Source organism: Maylandia zebra, linkage group LG9 (genome assembly GCF_041146795.1).
Source record: "Maylandia zebra isolate NMK-2024a linkage group LG9, Mzebra_GT3a, whole genome shotgun sequence".
Classification (NCBI taxonomy): domain Eukaryota; kingdom Metazoa; phylum Chordata; class Actinopteri; order Cichliformes; family Cichlidae; genus Maylandia; species Maylandia zebra.
Genome location: NC_135175.1, coordinates 26742602 through 26760188, shown reverse-complemented (window position 1 = coordinate 26760188; position 17587 = coordinate 26742602). Strand labels below are relative to the sequence as shown.

Sequence of the window (17587 nt, the reverse complement as noted above, 5' to 3'; positions counted from 1 at the left end):
TAAATTTCCCACAAGCTCAACAAAAGTAGAGAGTAGAAGACTGGAAAAAAACATTCTTTGGTCTGTTGAGTCTCAATCTCTGCTGTGATGGTTGGGCCAAATGATCCCTGCTATCCAACATGAAAGCATCATCAGCATGGTGTAAAGGTGTAAGAGATACTTTCTTGACTCACTTTAGGTCCTTTATACTAACTAAGCACCATTTAAGTGCCAAAGGCTACTTGAGTATGTCCATCGCTTTTTGACCACAATATATTCATCGCCTGGCTGCTTCCTGTAGGATAGTGTGTGTGTGACAAAGCTCGGGTTTCTTGAATATCTTATACAGTGACCAGATCTCAATCCAATAGAGCATTTTGTGATGTGGTTGAAGGGAGACATTGGCATGACAAGCAACTGTGTGATTCTCCCATGTCAATACTGACCAAAATCTCTGAGGAATGTTTTCAGCACCTTTTATTGATTTAATGCCACAAAGAATTAACAAGGTTTTGAGGGCAAAAGGTTCTAACACACCATTAGGAAGGTGTACCTAATAAAGTGGCTGGTGAGAGTTTGTGCCTTTGGGATTGAAAAAAGAAAATATTTGTATCATGAACTTGTCAGCCTACTTCTTGGAAAACCTTTCCTAGTTTTTCTCAGGAATTGGCAAGGACAATGGGAAGCTCATCTATTGTTTTTGCTTACATATAAAATTAAAGTAAAAGTATTGCAAATACTCATTTAATCATAAGCACGTACAGTTTATATTATCCCATCACAGTTTTTTAGTTGATGCTGGTAAAAATCTGTATGTCAAAATGAGAGCGATAAAGCTAGATCCCTTCAGAAAAAAAAGAAGCTTAGAGGAGAGAGCGAGTGAGACAGTCAGTGACAGAGACAGATTGTTTCTTCTGTGCTTGCATAGAAATGGATGGAGTTATTGGTTGCTACCTTGCCCATCTGCCATAACAGCTGGTGATGCTCTAATATAAAAGGGAGCAAGAAAAAAACATAGGCGAGCCCAAAGGCAGTCGTTCTCATTTCTCTGAGAACTAATTTGCTGTTTACATTCGTATCGCAGTTTAAGCTGATTCATTGGTTAGATTCACCAAAAGCATCTCCCATACTGTATGTTACTGTCTAGATTTGTTACATTTTGTTTTATTGCATGTTCATTACATTCATTCCCCCTTCATAAATGGGACCTAAAATAAACCTAAAATCTGGCAGGCTAATCATTTTGAACTCTTCTCATTGTTTAACACAGTCAGGGTGAGCCTTATCTGCGGATGCTGTCCTGGGGTCCTGAATCGGAGCTTACATGGGAGAAGTGGCTTGGCAGTAGATGAGACAGACAGCTAAATAATCAGCCTGCAAGACCTGGCAGTGGAATGTAATTACTGAATGAATGGACAAAGCATCTGTCTTTCTGGAGGCTTCTGGTGAGATCTCTGAGGATGGGAAGGGAGGCAGCATTGTGGGGAGGAGCAAAGTAAGATTGAGGATAATGTGATGGGAAAGGTGAGGAAACGAAGGGCAAAAGAGGTGCAGGGGACCTCCGAGGGCATGTCCTATCACATGCTGTAGTCTCATCATCTGTCTTGTTTTAGGTGTACAAGAACAAGCTGCACACAGTTTGGGCGGCACTCGTAAAAAGCTAAGTTATGTAGCTTATATTTTTACAAAATAGCAAAAAGTCATATGTCAATATTTTTATCTTGAAGAAAAAAAGAGAAAGAAATTTGCTCGCTATTGATTTGCAAGCCAGCCTTTTCAATTCAGCATCGCACCAGGTAATAGTGAAAGATTTGTCACTCAAAAATATTTTATATTTTATTTCTTGAAACAATGGTTATTCAATTTCACACAAACGCAAACAAGCCAGCTTTTCATCTCTTCAACTGTTGTCATGTTTGCTGACTAAAATGAATGTAACTAGTTAGAAGTATCTTGATCTTTAGCTCCAGGAGCGTAAATTATTAAAGTTTCCAGGTGATTTGTTTCAAAAAATGATCTTAAAAAGTCAAATATTCATATTATATCATTATACAACCCTTAAAGAGACAGGCTGCATGCCATATGCAAACATGTCTTAAGCAAAAGTTTAGCATCCTCATCTGCTGATGCTACAAATGGAAAACATTTTTGTACCACAGCTTAGAAAATCACGTGGCGATGTGCTTTTTGACACTATTGCTACCTTTACAAGGCAAAAGACTCACTAATGATGACTAATGAGGGGATTTCAAAATAAAACTCCATACAATGTAGCAAATGTAGTTTGGGATTTAAATAGTATAACCTTGTGTATTCTGCCCAGTCTTGTACAGAATGTAAATAATACCTGAAAACTTTTAAAGCTCTAGAAGAAACACTGGGTTACTACAGCTCCATTATGGCATACTAACACTTGCAACATTTCCTTTATACAACACTTTTTTAGTATCTTAATGAAGGTTAAGCAATAATGAACATACCCTCTCTGAGTAAAAGAAGTAAAACATACTCCCTTTGTAGAGCCTCATTTACACTGCTCAAATATGGCAACACCGACTGAATCCTGTATCCAAGTGGAGGAGTTGTAAAAGACGTCACTGGGTGGAATTATTAAGGGGGAAACTACTACTAATATATATATATATATATATATATATATATATATTTAAAATCAGGTTGTAAATGTATTTTATTCTTTTAATTGGGAGATTTTAACCTCAATTATCCACTAAAGAAATCACAGCTTATGCACCTTTTGTGTTGTCTTCATTGTTCTGAGGCTTGGACAAAAACATTCCACGCTTCTTAATCTTTGAATTTGGGATTTTTTCAGTTTCATTGGCACAGTTGTATAAAATTAAGGACATGGTGACATGGTGACTGTGAAAGAATTCCCAACAAGTCTGCTGAAAAAATGTCTTCCCTTCTAGACATCCCACCGTAAACTGTAAGTGATACTCTTGCAAAATGGAAGTGTTTAGTAACCACAGCAAGTCAGCCGCAAAGTGTGAGACCCAGTAAAGTTACACAGTGGAGTCGCCGAGTGCTGAGGCACGTGGTGCGTAACACTCGCCAATCTCTCCTGACTCAATAACTGCTGAGCTCCGAAACTCCTCTGGCATTAACATCAACCCAAAAGCTGTGCAATGGGAGATCACCCTTTGGATCTCCATGGCTGGCCAGCTGCTGTAGGTGTAATGTGTAGGTGGACCAATATTTTTGTCCACGGCGTCATGCACTCCCTGTTTGTAGGAGCAGATTGGAGAACAATTCCCTGCAATCCTCGTGTTTATGGCTGCCATGAATGCTGTTTCACTCAGGACTATAAAAAGAATTAGAATAGAGTGCAATTATATTGTTGCTTCTGAATTAAATAAAAGTGCCATAACAAAACAAATAAGACCGCCGGATGGAACTGTTCAGACCAGGGTGGATATTTGTTTTGTGTGTTTCTGAAAAAGCCACACACTCTGCAGCCGGTTATGAACTCTCCAAAGTGGTTTGCTTTGTACTAGAAAGGTGAATGAGTGTTCCACTTTCATCTAACGCTATTCAGCTCTACAGCGCTGAATTGTCTTGCTGAGATACTTCCAAAATCCATACAGACAAGTCATCTCGGCAAATACACATTCAGACCCATAAACCATGAAAAATAATAACAGTTCAAGCTCAAGCTGCACAGTGAAATTTCTCAGTCTGTCGGCCTGTTTCTATAAGTCTGGTCTCATGATGATGATTTTCTGAAGGGTTATTTCTATCCTTGCTATTGCTCCGCAGATTTCCATATTGCTTTCAATCTCTGAGCCTATAATTAATTGGAAAGTGAAATTGCTTTTCGAAATGTTTCAACTTGCATTGACTGACCTAATTAGTTCAATGATTACACTCACCAGGAAGAGATCCCTGCCTAAATGATGGGGCTAATTTGAATGAATATTTTAAGCCCATTTCTGCAATTAATGTAATTTACATATGTAATGTGTCTGTTTGATTACTTAATTATGTTTGTATTCCCTGACGATGTCACTGACAGGTGTCTTTAGAGTATAGCAAAAATAATGCAAAATCCAGATGTCCCACTTCATTCAACTAGTTTAGCAGGAGCTGCAACTACCTGCATTACAGAGCTGTCGAGTTCCTGTGGCTTGCAACAACTTTGCATCTACCCCCGACAAATTTATTCACTGTCATCTGCAGACTCGCTGGAGAATGACAGAAATTGATTTTCCTTGCAGTTAGCTCCCCATGGGTCTAAAAGGATGGGGGGGGGGGGATGATAAAATAATACACAAAACATCTTTCTTCTAGTTTAGCCATCTGGTCACAAACATTTTGAAAAGCCGCTGTGTCAGTTTTGGAGTAAAACTGAAAGATAGTGCAGAAGGCATTTTAGTCTTCAGCTAATATTGTGACTTCCTAATAATCATGTCATGTAACATCCAGTAAGTAAATATCTGACTTGCCGGTTCACTGGATTTTTTTTGGGAGAAAGGTTTGACTTGAAATGATCTGAAAGATTTTAGTTGAATTACAAGCAGGCTATGTTCAACACCACTTTGCAAGAAGCAATCCCGCTTCCATGGGGACTCTAAAATTAAGAGTTATCTCTGTGGGGTAACAACATTTGCTTCTTATTTTTCTTTTTGCATTAAATAGAAAAAGGATTGATGCCGCTGATGTTTGTCTGTCACATACACTTCGCTTAGCTTAGCACAAAATCACAACACCCAGGGGATAAAGTGGAATTTGGCTACTTGAGTGCGCTGAGATTGGGTGCAGTGCAGGGAAATGACTCTCTTAGAAATAAGTCACAAAATAAATTGATGTCCCATTTTCTTTATGGACAGGCTTTGACCAGATGCTGCTGCTTTAGAGGTTTACTGCTCTTCAGTCAGATTGTTGTATGTTATATGAACTATTTCACGAGTGCAACACAATGCAGCACTGTAGATTGTACCATAATACTGCTACTTAGCTCAGCATGAATTTGCATACTAGTATAATAGTCCAACAAAAAATATAATTAAATTTGTTGTGAAAGACACAATTCACAAATAACCAAATAACTTCAGCAAATTATTACATGCAGATCCAGAATCTGATATTTTAATAATAAAGTAACATTTATTTGGACATGACATGTAAGTTTTCCCCCTCTAGCTAATGTCACTTGCCGAGTAGTCATTATCTCTCATTTTCCTTTAATGTTCTGTCTATTTTAGATCGTTCACACATTTTCCCCCTCTTAGGAAATACAGTGACTGGACACTTAGCTAGCAGACAGACTATAATCCAAACTGCACAGATGCAGTTTTGTGTGTCGAGTTTGAAATTATCTGCCATTCACAGAAATGGTAACTTTGTTTATGCTTACTGTAGCGGTAGGTAGTGAAGTACAACATGGCAACTTTTCTGACGTCTGCACATGTGGAAAGGACCAAGGGTGATATTCATTTCTCTGTGGCCTAACCTGGAAGCAAAGCCAGGCTGCTTGATAAAATTATGTATTTTGGAAAATTTTGGAAAATTTGGATTAGGTTTCATTACTGAGCAACTGAAAGGTTCTGGAACTCCCACTCATTTTAACCCCTGAATAAACATAAGTTAGCCCAGCTAAAAACACCCAGTAAACCCCTAGTTCTCAAACGATATAATTAGTTAGTGCTTTAGAGTGACTCTTATCACCTATTTTTAGTATTTATGCTAACTATGCTAAAGAATGCTAACTGGCAGCTAGCTGAGAACCATGGTCCTATATTTGATGGAGAAATGAGCTGGCATTCTGCTGAATTTATAATCTTAATCTAAAATAGCAAAGTCTGCATCCCATACTTCAAGAGTATTTCAGAAGATGATAAGCTATCCATTTAAATGATCAGTATTCCCACAGTACAACCATGCTAAAAGATAGGGCTGCATTACAAACTAAGAAAAGCAGCCTGCTGTTTGAGGGCCCGAGACCCTAACCCATTTTTCAACAGCAAGCATCTGCATTGCTCGCTGCTTCTGTTGTGGCAGTGAGCCACTTGTCACGCACACGCTGTTTTCTTTTTTCTATAATTCTACATTCAGTTTGTTACTAGCTTAGAACAGCCAGTATACGGTCAAACAGTTTACCTATTTGCAATTTGTGATAGGCGGAGAGAGAAAAGAAAGACAGAGGAGTAAGGACAGGACATAATATTATTCTGGCTTGTTTTTACTCTCTGTTATCACCTTTTACCTGTGCTTGACTGGCCATCTGGCATACTGGAACTCCCCCAGTGGGCCTAACGTGACTTTTCGGGCCAACACAGCTGTCAACAAAAACGTCAGAGTGCCAAAATGGATAAGACTAGGGAGGTGCTGGCAGTGGTGCTGTACACAGTTAGAAGGACAGAGAAACGGAGAACTTAGAGGGGGTTAAGTAAAGCAGAAGGTAATGGGCTGTCTGCCTGGATCAACAACACTGTATGTCAGGAGAAATGAGATTAGGATGATTAGCAGGGTGATACTTGTCTGGAGTGTCAGAAAATTTAAGCTTAAACTCTATTGGTGAACGAAGTGGCTGGTTTTTGCAAAGTTGTGTTAATTACATAACAGTACAACCAAATATGCACTCTCTCCACAACTTCAATTTGGCTAGCTTGCCACTTTTGCAAATAAGTAGTTTTCTGGTCATAATGTGTTTGTGTGGATGTCAGAGTATGCTAGCTAACACACTGTGCAAAGTGGCTAAGACAATTAGTAAGCACTTGCTAGTGTAAAAAGGATGCCACAATTTTGTTAACCACCATTTATCAGCATTAGCAGTGGGCCAGCTGGCAGCTTGCTGTTCCCAGTGATGTTTTGGGATATGGAAAAAACCTCTTAGGACGCAAGATTTTGTGTGGCAGTGATGGACATTATAGGGGAGTAAAATTGAGACATTCTTGTCTTTATTTATTCCCTAAACAACTATTTGTGCATTGTCTTTACATACATTGTCATGTCAGTGTGACTGTTTTGCGCCTCTCTGACATGATCGCACCACTTTTTTATGGATTTATCAAACAAGTCCCCCGCATTTTTTTTTTTTTACTTTTATGTTGACAGTTTATTCACTTTATTTTTTTCCTGCTTTTTAAGAACTTACCCAAGCAGGAAATGCTATGAGTTAGTGAAACATACTGTACTTCAACCTGAAAAGAACAATTATCTGATCAACTGTTTATTACAGACAGATCATTACTTCTTTTAAAATTCTCTCAGTACTGTACAGGTATTAGCAGAGTCACTTTCAAAAAACGTTTCCTTTATCTAAATCTTAGTCTTCGCTTATTCAATACACACCTTTAGTGCTTTTAAAGGGTGGCCTGGACGGCATGCATATTCAGGGCAGCACAAACATGGGTGGCATGTTATCGATTGCGGTGGGCTGGTACAGGGCAAAATGCCAGGGGCGATGGGGTCTGTCAGACAAGCCCTGACAGACCCGGTGTTATAGAGAATTTAAATGTTATACAGGCCCTCACGAGTGGGGTTTTCTGGCCGTGCTTATGAACAAAAAAGGAAACATATCTGTAGTTTATGACAGTTATTCTGAATTTAGTGCTGGTAGCCCTGCATCCAGGGCACCAAACCAAGAAAATACACTTGCCCAACAAAAAATTAAAAATAAATAGATCTTAAAATCCCTGATTTCTTTATTATCTGTTATTCAGACAACATCAACTTTGATTAAAACAATTTTTGAATGACTTAAACCGTGTCCACTAGAGTCTGCTAGAGTCCGCTCAGGTCACAGCAATGTAAATTTAATAGTAGTCCACATACCTGCCTGTCTTTTTTGACTGTTTGGACCAGTCTGCAAAGAATTTATATCACAATGCACCAACTACACATGCGGCCCAGGTAAGGAGACTTCAAAAAACTATAACAAGAATGACTATTCTGTTATCCTGTCTTCAGCTGTCCATGTCTGTATTCACAACCGAGTATAATCAAGGCATTATTTTTAAAGCATCTTGCTGATTAGGGATGGATGATGTGTCACAAGTAGACTTTGCTTTAAAGGTTGAGAAGCACTGACTTAGAGGACATGCAAATGCACTTTAAAGTCTCTTGATGGGGCTTTAAGTGTTCTCTTTTGGTTTTTCCACATTGCTATATGCTATCGTTTCCTGTGCAGTAAAACACTAACTGGGCAGCAAATGGGACGTAAATATAATCCAGAGAATCGTGTTACTCTTACGAAACAGCGGAATTTGTAAGTAAGCACATTTATATCCACTAATAATGCCAGAGCAGGCTATTCGACTGAAGATTTCATTTACCTTTCCATCAAGACAAATATCCAAACCACATCTTTGCACACTGATGGATGTAGGCGCTGGGTGTATATTAGAGAAAATGGATGGAAAAGGAAGTAATGGCTATAATAACTGCTGTTATTGCAGAGAACATACAGCAATGTGCTTCTTGATTTCCTCTGATGTCAAAACCTGGGGGGAAAATCAATATGAAGAATGAAGCCTTATTTACACACGCCACCTGATAGACTGTGGCTCGCTGCAAGATGTCAACGGGCCATTAATGTTTCAGGAGATGATTGCTTTTTTTGTTTTTGTGGCTAAGTGGGGAATTAAATGACAGCAGTTCTATTTTTAATCATAAACCCATCAGTGAATAGGGCAACATTTTAGGAAGACAGATGTGTTTGTGTGTTTTTTTATTTTTTATTCTTTTTAGTTAACCTCAATCCGAAGAGGATGCAGTTGTGTTCAGGATGCATATTTGCAGGGACATGTGCACGTGGGATTATCACTCATGGGCGGGGCTCACGATGACAGCTATTCTTTGCAATGAAACCAAGCTGATTTCTGCATTTTTTCCCTTTTGTTTCTCCTAGTTAGTAAAAGTTCTGCATAACTTAACATCATTTAAATAACAATGTGAGTGCTTACGTGTAAAAAGCCCCAAGTCTGTCCATGTGTTGTTGTCAGTTAAGAATTATCTGTCAGCCTGAATCAGACTTTGAATGTGGAGCAATCATACATTTTCACCATCACCAGCAGTCCCCCCTGATACCTCTGACTGAACCGTTTGTTGAGAGAAACATAAAAGGTTTGCTCGGTGGACATGTTTTTGCCCTCAGGGGTACACAAACTCAATAGCTAGCTAGCTAGCTAGCCATCTCTTCTTGAGTGCACCTGTGCTTTCCTAGTGGCACACACTGAAAATTGAGGTCATGATCCCCACGACTATGTGAGTCAAGATGCCTCTATGTTGGAATATCTCTCTTTCTTTTCTCTTTTTCAGTTTATATCTCCTTGAAAATTTCTATCTGGAATTCCCGTGTACATTCTTTCTCTTATAGAGGGCATACACACATTTGTGCATACATACATTTGAAGGGTAAACCGTACATGAGCATTTGCAACCCATTTTTCAAAACTGACTTTCATCTCTTGTGTAGATCTGCATTATTGCCTCACTTAAAAATTATCTAGCCTTAAATTTATATTTCTAAATTGAAAATCTTGAACTACATATGATGGTTGTAGAGTCTATTAGCAACTTATGTAAAACTACAGATTCCTTTTTTTTTCCAAACACATGCATTGTTCATTATTGTCTGCAAAAAACACAAATGAGTATATTAGAATATATAAGCCAATAATTTGATAAACATTAAAAAAATTAAATGGTTTAAATGTATGAGCTGTGCTACGCCCTGTGCAAGAGTTTTGAATGTATCTGACCAAATTTAAAAAACAAGCTGCAAAAGCAAAGATGAAGATTTGTCGTCAGAGCAACAAATCACAGAAAAAGTATAATCACTTTATGATCATTTTATTTTTCTCTACACTTTAGTGCCTGTTGTATAAAGTGATCACAGTTTTTCGCTGTCTATTCTATATTTGGATCTAAACTTCAAAGATTTGAAACCTCTGACTCCTGTTTGGAACTCCCTCCCTCCCTTGTCAATGTGCCCTGAGGCATGCGAAAAGGCCCCCAGTGCCTCAAAACATAAGATGAAGACATCCAAAAGAAATGCAGAATGCTTTGAGTTATTTGTGGTTGTTTTTTTCCTGTTAATTTGTCTGTCTTTGTAGTGGTTTTGCGTCTCCGTGGTCAGTTTGTGTCTTTTTGTTATAATTCTGTTCCTCTTTGGTTGTTTTGTGTCTCTTTGAGGTTGGTTTGCATTTTCTTTCTGTCTTTTTGGATTATTTATGGTTGATTTATGCCTCTTTGCAGTTATTTGCGATTATTTTTTGTCCATTTTCAGTCTCTTTAAAGTTATTTGATTGACATCCCAAGAAAAATTCCTTCAAACCAACACTTTAGCCCCAGGAGAGCTCTGACCGCTTGCCCCTAGGGATTGTGCTCTGAAGGCCAGTTCACCAATTTATCCATGCATACGTTACATTTTTTGTTGTCTCTCTATGCTCTTCTTTTCTCTCTTCACTTTCTGCTTACCCCAATTGGTCCCTGAGATCCCCACTCCTGGAGATTTCTTCTTTGTAAGAGGGAGATTTTTCACCCTCCTATTTCCAGCTATTCTACTATTATTATTATTCTACTACTATTACACTGTTATGGTAAAATCTTTCCCTTACAATTGAAAGTTCCCAGAGATGACAACAGTGAATTGATTAATTCAATTAGATCAAGTTTCATGCAGACCTTATCAAAATAATATTCAGTGCAAATAAGCCTGTCGTGACAGTGTAGGTATGGCACAGTGCAACGTATCATGTATGTCGACTCTGTTGTGTTTAGACTGCCAATACATCCGTGACTGGTCACAAGCAGGTGAGAGACAGCTGAGGCCAGCAGGACAACAGCGAGAACAGCTGATCCCTGCAGAACCAGCTCGGAGCTGACCCAGATGAGGACTCTCCACTGTAATCGGAGTCCCTGAGGTAATCTAGGCAAGACATTATCTGCATCGTTGCTTCTCTGCAGCATCTGGAGGGCTCTGCCACCTGCTTTGGAAGGGTTCATACCACTCCTCTGCCTCTTTTTTTTTTTTTGTTGCTTTTCATTTGTTTATTTTTCTGTCACGCACTCAGCATCAAAGAGCACACAGTCACTTAGACATGCCAGAACTCATGGATCAAGTTGTCAACTTTATAACCTCGTCTCTTAACTGAAACAGCTTTTCCAAGATTCACTCTTACCAGTAAACTATGCAGTTCTTTGAATTCATTGCCGTGGGCAATGCTCCACTGCTTATACAGTAGGAAAAAAAAGTTCTTCCCAGTTAGATGTTTCCCATGCATAATGTTCCTACGCTTAATATTTTCATGCCCAGGTCATCTTTAGATTGCAAGTAAGCACTTGCTTTTGCATCCTAATGATAAATCAATTAGTTGAGCATTAGATGTTGCCTATGGCAACTCAAGTCTTTGAATTTCACTATGCATTTTGATTTTAACCTCTATAAATTGACCTGGGAGCCCTTAGTCTCTGGTATTTCTGTGTTTATCTTTTTAATGCTGCTTTTAATATTTTATAGTGGCATTTCGGGAGAGTCTTATGTTTATTTAATATGCAGTGTTTTCTGCTTTTTTTTATGTTTCAGAGAGGTAAAGAAAATTTTCTAAATATTTGATCAGCTTGTCTTTTCCTGTGCCACTGTTCTAGTTTGATACTACTCAACTTAATGTGGATTGGCTAGCCCGATCAGGGGAAGAAGGTTATCAGGAGGGCTGAAGGGAAGAATTTCTGCATAATGAAAGTATAATAAATGCATACAAGCAAGAAATAGAAGCTAAAATCTTTCTCCTCTTAAACTGCCTGCTCTTAAAAGGACCAAAAAATAGGTAAAACTTTATGTATCAGATTCCTTCTCCTGCTCTTTCTTTACAAATGTATGTCTAAATTTGTGTATGTGCAGATTGAGCTCATGCGTATTGTTCTTTTTTTTCGTGTCCTGCCAAAATATTCCAGCCACATTTCCATAATTCTATATGTATCCAAACTGAGACCTTCCGTTATTTCCAGAAAAGAAGCACAGACTAATCATCTTTGGCTCGGTCATCCTTCTGCCTGAGGGTTAAATTTTAATGATGATGTTTGGCACACTGATGTGAAAAACATGTATTAAAATGCCAAAAAGTTAAGTGTGATGAAACAGGCTTATGTATCTACAATGAGACCAACAATTTTCTGAAATTACAGTTTAATTAGGAGGGGGTGGGGGAGAAGATGCTGCTGCAGGAAACTCTGTGACATTTTCGTCTAAAGACATAATACTTATGTATATTAGAAGCAGCAATGCTTCATCCATATCTAATTTAAAGCCTAATTTTGAATGTTTTGCTCTTACGTGATACTCCTGCCGAATGGAATTTAACACATACTAATTAGAAAATTGTACTGAATTTTTAAGCTTGACCTCATGTGACCTGGAAGCTATCATGTAGGCTGGATCAACAACTGGACAGCGCTGGGAAAGCAGTATAAACTGTACTTTCCTCATGAGCGGATCTTCCAAACACTGACCTTTACACCATCTTAGCTCCATGTCCTTTTGTGAGGTTTGTCCTAATCCCACAGCTCTAAACTTATTTCCTCCCTAAAAATAGAAAAATTCAATTTGCTTTACAAATCCAAAACACATCCCAAGTCTCAGTCTAGGTCTAGTTTCGTGTATTTAATCAAAGGAAAAAAATATCACTGTTTTGTGACTGATCCCATTGTCTTCATAAGCATCAAGTTAAAAGAGCGCACGCCCTCAAGACCGAATGTCAGTTGCATGTAACTAAAACAAAACTTTGCTTTCATACGAAATTTTAAAGTTACAATCAGGTCTCAGCATGTCGCGGCAGAAGTCTGATTTCAGTGATGCACAGTAACTCAGATGGTTCCCATAATAGACACTGGAAAGTCATTCAGCCTGACCCTATTCTTCAGATATGGGTTTAATTGCCCAGACTATGAAGTGCAAGATCCCCTCACTTATCAAATTAACAGCTCAGAAAAGGACAGTAAAGTACTTAACAGTAGTCTCAGTAGAATGAGTCATGGCAAAGGTAAGCTGTTTACCTGTTAAAAGGAGGGGAGAAGGAAGCGAATGCCTCGTTGAGAGAAATAAAACACATCGTAAAACACTCTTTTTACTTTGGTACTTCATGTTATGTTGATATGGTTGACTAGCTGCCAAAATGCAGATGAAAGACGCTTTGAGTTGATAATAATATGGATGCACTTCTGCGAGTTGCCTTTACAACCATGCGATTACTAAAAAAAAATCTAACTTGTGACTTGCACAAGTTTGCCTTGCAGACATTTTTTCTTTCAGGTAACATAAAAACTGGCCTTTCTTCTTTGTGGTAAAGCCTAAGAAGAATTAAGGTATTGCTCACACTTAATCACTCTGTCAAAATAACATTACACTAATGCGGTAAGGAGTGGTGCTCTTTGCCGTATGCTTATTAGTCAAGAAGGAGAAACGGGATTTTTTGTATCTACTTGAATGGAGCAAATCATTATTTATTGTTATAGTACAATAATTATCAGAAAGACAATAACTATTTCTGTCAGGCTCATTTTCTAGATTGATTTATAAAGATGGAAAACAGCAACCAAACTCTTTCCTATGTGAGTAATGACATGTGGAAATTCAATTAAAACAATGCAGAGATTAATTGAGAGCTTCACTGACTGGCAAAAAAAATTGTTAAGATGAGAGCAAAATTCAGACCAGCTTTGTAGCTGCCATATTTTCAGACAGTGGCAAGTCATACTATATGAGTGCCTTTATGGTTAAAAAAACATAATTTAAGTAAAGAGCTACTGCTGCTTCTTGAAAATGATAAAACTTGTTTCATGGTCCCTTTTCAACAAACATAAAACGTCTCAGTCTGCTCAGGTTTTGTCCTCCTTTAATGTTGCTTATTGTTTCTTCTTTTGAAAGATGATACTAAAGCAACATATATCTGCACACACACACACACACACACACACACACACACACACACACACACACACCACCACCACCACCACCACCAAACCTGCATTCACTTTCATGCATCTTCTAGTTAAGCACATGCTTAGTGCACATAGCTGACTCTTGCGTGATGTTTTATTCATGGTAGCAGAGATATAACCACACATGAGCTATCATACTTCTCTGTGAGACTCCTGTGCGGTTCTGGCTTGGCCCAGATAACAGAAAACCTGCCTGGAGCGCAGACACAACACTGCAGGACGTAATAGAAACTATCATAATGCTTAGCAGGAGAGATGTCTGTGGAGCTCACACTGTGGCGGTGTGGCAGAAACAACTCTCAACTCAGGGCGTGAAGACATGTTGATGTCTTGTGATGTTGTGGTTTGAGGTTTGAAAGCCAACAGATGGATTGATTTTAAGGGAGTGGGCTGATGGGAGTGGGCTGATTAAAACCTTTGTGCACCGAAGATAATGAAGACAATTTCTTTGGAACGTTTACAAAAGACAGCTATTTTATGCAGCTAAAAATTGTGTGTAATTCTGCATAGATAAACTGGAGGACAGTGTGACACCTTGAAAAAGTTACTGAAAATATTATCTAGACACATGTGAAATGTCCTGGCTTCAGGCTAAAATACAGGCCTTGAAAATTAAAGTCATTCTTTCACCGAATTACTCGGTGTAAGAGTTTAATGTGCTCATGGCTTAAATGAGTTCATTGACTTTTAGAAATTTTTGAAGGAAAATGTAATTAAATTGTGGCTGCAGTGCAAGAACTGACGGTGCACTGATTACTTGTATCTGAATCTAATTGTTGGATTCAATTGTAATTCTTCTTTTTCAGTCACTGACAGACTCGGTGGCAAATCCACACCTACTCCAACACCATAGCCTATAATATATTTACTATGTGTCTACAAGCAAACACTTACTCTCTTCCTAGACTCTTAAAGCCGTTTCTAAATTGGCTCACAAATTGGACCCCATTAAAATCTCCTCATGCTCTTTATCTACATCTCCTTTATGGTCTGCATAGATCTAACTGAAGACAGAGAAATCAATACTTAATAACAGCCTTTCAATTCTCTGCAACATGTTTAATCTTAATTGCTCTAGTCAGTTTGCCTTATTAACAATCCTAGTTTACCAAATGCGTTTTTCATCCAGTAGTTATTAATGTTTCATTTCACCACATTAAATTATTTGGATTCTGATCAACTATGCAAGCCTGTTTAATGACACCGGGACTTAACAGTCTACACTCAGACTTAATGGTCCACTCCCCTGTGTTTTATTGGCCTGCAGTATTATGCCGACGAAACCTCTGTTCTGTTAAACTGAACACATATGAGTTAAATGGAGCAAACTGATGAGATCTGATGCACAAGCTTGACTCCTTTCTTTAAAAATGGAAACTCCAAAGGCAGAAATGATTTAGATCAGCCCGGGAAAAAGTGAAGAGTAAGTCAAGTAGAGATGGTGGATTTCTGCTGAGTACCATGACTTTTTGGCTATGAACCCCCCCCCCCCCCCCCCCCCCCACACACACACACACACACACACACACAGAGCAAATAATTCGAATAACTGATTGCAAGTCTTGCTCTTTTCTAAGACTCCATGATATCTGTTTTCGCTTTTATTTTTGCATTTCCTGCAGCACTAATAATCTGAGGTTAAACTGCCTCTTGAAAGGATTATTTCACTCTAAGTCCTCTTTTAGTTCATTTCCTGCAAAATCAGATTAGAAAAAAAGTATTTATGCATCCAGGCCCACAAAAAGCGGATTTGAGTTTGTGAAGGACTAAGAGGGGCACTTAAGTGTGGGAAGATATTTGCCCATGACATACTGCAATGGAAAATGTAACCTAATTATTTCCCTCAAGTTGGTAGCCAGCTGCAGTTTAAAGAAGCGTCTGCTGCAGTAAAGGAATTTTGTTATTTCCGCTCCTCCAAATCGATATATGGATAGACTTTCGATACTTGCATTTATTGCAGTCTATCCGTCCTTGGCTGTATCTACTTACATTTAGTCTTCAGCTTGAACGGCGTGAAGATTGTTGAACTCACGACAAAGAAAACACTGTTCGAACGAACTGCGTGTGATTTCCAATCCGTGTTCTTGAATTATTGACCACGACATTAGATTTTTTTTGTATTTTATTTTATAAAGCATTAGGTACAGATCGATCACAGCAGGTAACCTTCAGGTAACATTGATGAAGAATGCCTTTTCTAATCAACAATTTGAGCAGCCCTTACAAAATAACACGTCAGCCACAGGTGCATATTTCTGTCACCTCATTCTTTATTGTAAATACAGAAGCGTGTCACTCATCCGCTCACGTTATATACCTGCAAGAGGGAAAATGTCTGTTCATCCTCGTTGAAAACAAGAACGCATTGAACTCCCCCAAGAATCAAAACTCCCCTCGTCCACCCAGCATCATCTAGTCAAAAAAATAACATCCAAAAAATACTTGACACTGCCACCAGCAAAAGTATAATGAAATCGGAAAAAGAGAGGAACACAAAAAACCAAAAACAAAAACCACAAACCTGTGAGCTCAGCTGCAAGAAAAGTAGCACGTTAAAATGTCATCGGGCTTTAAAAATGATTCCCCCTCTTTTTTTCCATAAAGAAAAGAGGAGCAAAGTAAAAGCAAGGATCGGATCGGTGGTGATTTCACCGAGACATCAAAATCACAAAACTCGAAGGCAACAAACAACACTGCAAAATGCAAACCAAAGCATAGCAACAGCAAAAGTCGACAGAAACAAAAAAGAAAAAAAAAGAGAAAAAAATTAAAAATGTTTCAAAACCACCAATAAATGTTCGAAAAATCTCAATACTGACAAAACCTGCTTGGTTTCGACCCTCGAAACAAAACTGCAAGCAAGTAAAGGCTTTCTCAATCCCGATAACGCACCCGTTTACCCTCTTGGCACTCTCGATCAGAATAACTGCATGCTAAAAACTTGAAGCCTGGATGTGGAAAAACGCTCAAAACCACCATGTCAATGCTCAATTCAACCATCAGCAAAAGGAGGAAAAATAACAAAAAAAGGGGGGGCAATTAAAAAGACAAAAAATGCTTACAAAAAAGCCATTGGAAATGTACTCACCGAGCGGGAGTAAAATGTTGCAATAAAAATGTGATATGGCTCAAAATACAGTATGGCGGTGCTAGCCGAAATGCTGTGCCTTTTCTCTAGATCTCTGCCTCCAGTTCTGTCATGTGACTGATTCAGCCCCGACTTCCAGCAATGAGAGACCAGTGTTGAACAGCTGATGCTGAATGCTCTCCTAACGGCTCGACTCTCTCCAAAAGTAAAAAGAGGTAGTCCTTATCATCCCACAGTTATGACTGAGCAGCTTGTCTGTTTTTCTTTCGGTTTCTTTTTTTCTGCTTTTTGTCCTTCTGTTTTAAAGATGCAGAGCTCACGCGGTGTCAGCGCCACGTCACGATCCAGGCATGCTTTCATTTCATTCACTGCAAGCACTGGCTGGGATAAAGAGCACGGTTTTTCTTACTGGGGGAGAATGAACAGGGGTGTGTGTTATTACAGCGAGGGGGGTGGGGGTCAACGTAAAGCTGCATCGCAATAGCATGCAGCCCTGTTCTCAGAGCTTAAACTGTGAAAGTGCAGCACACCGAACAACACACCGTTAACGGGAAACCAGCG

General features: G+C 38.8%; 1 protein-coding gene across 2 annotated transcripts in view; it reads right to left on the bottom strand.

Annotated features, from left to right (window-relative positions):
* Positions 1 to 17371, bottom strand: part of LOC101475847 (RALY RNA binding protein like) — a 120866-nt gene extending 103495 nt beyond the window's left edge. The window contains exons 1-2 of one of the 2 annotated variants that reach the window (XM_012919344.3): positions 17027 to 17371; positions 16256 to 16350 (exon numbers count right to left, since the gene is read on the bottom strand). The gene's annotated coding sequence lies outside the window, so the exon portion shown is untranslated. The remainder of the gene's footprint in view (positions 1 to 16255; positions 16351 to 17026) is intronic. The other variant, XM_004551908.3, reaches the window with a different exon arrangement.
* Between the last annotated feature and the right edge of the window lie 216 nt (positions 17372 to 17587).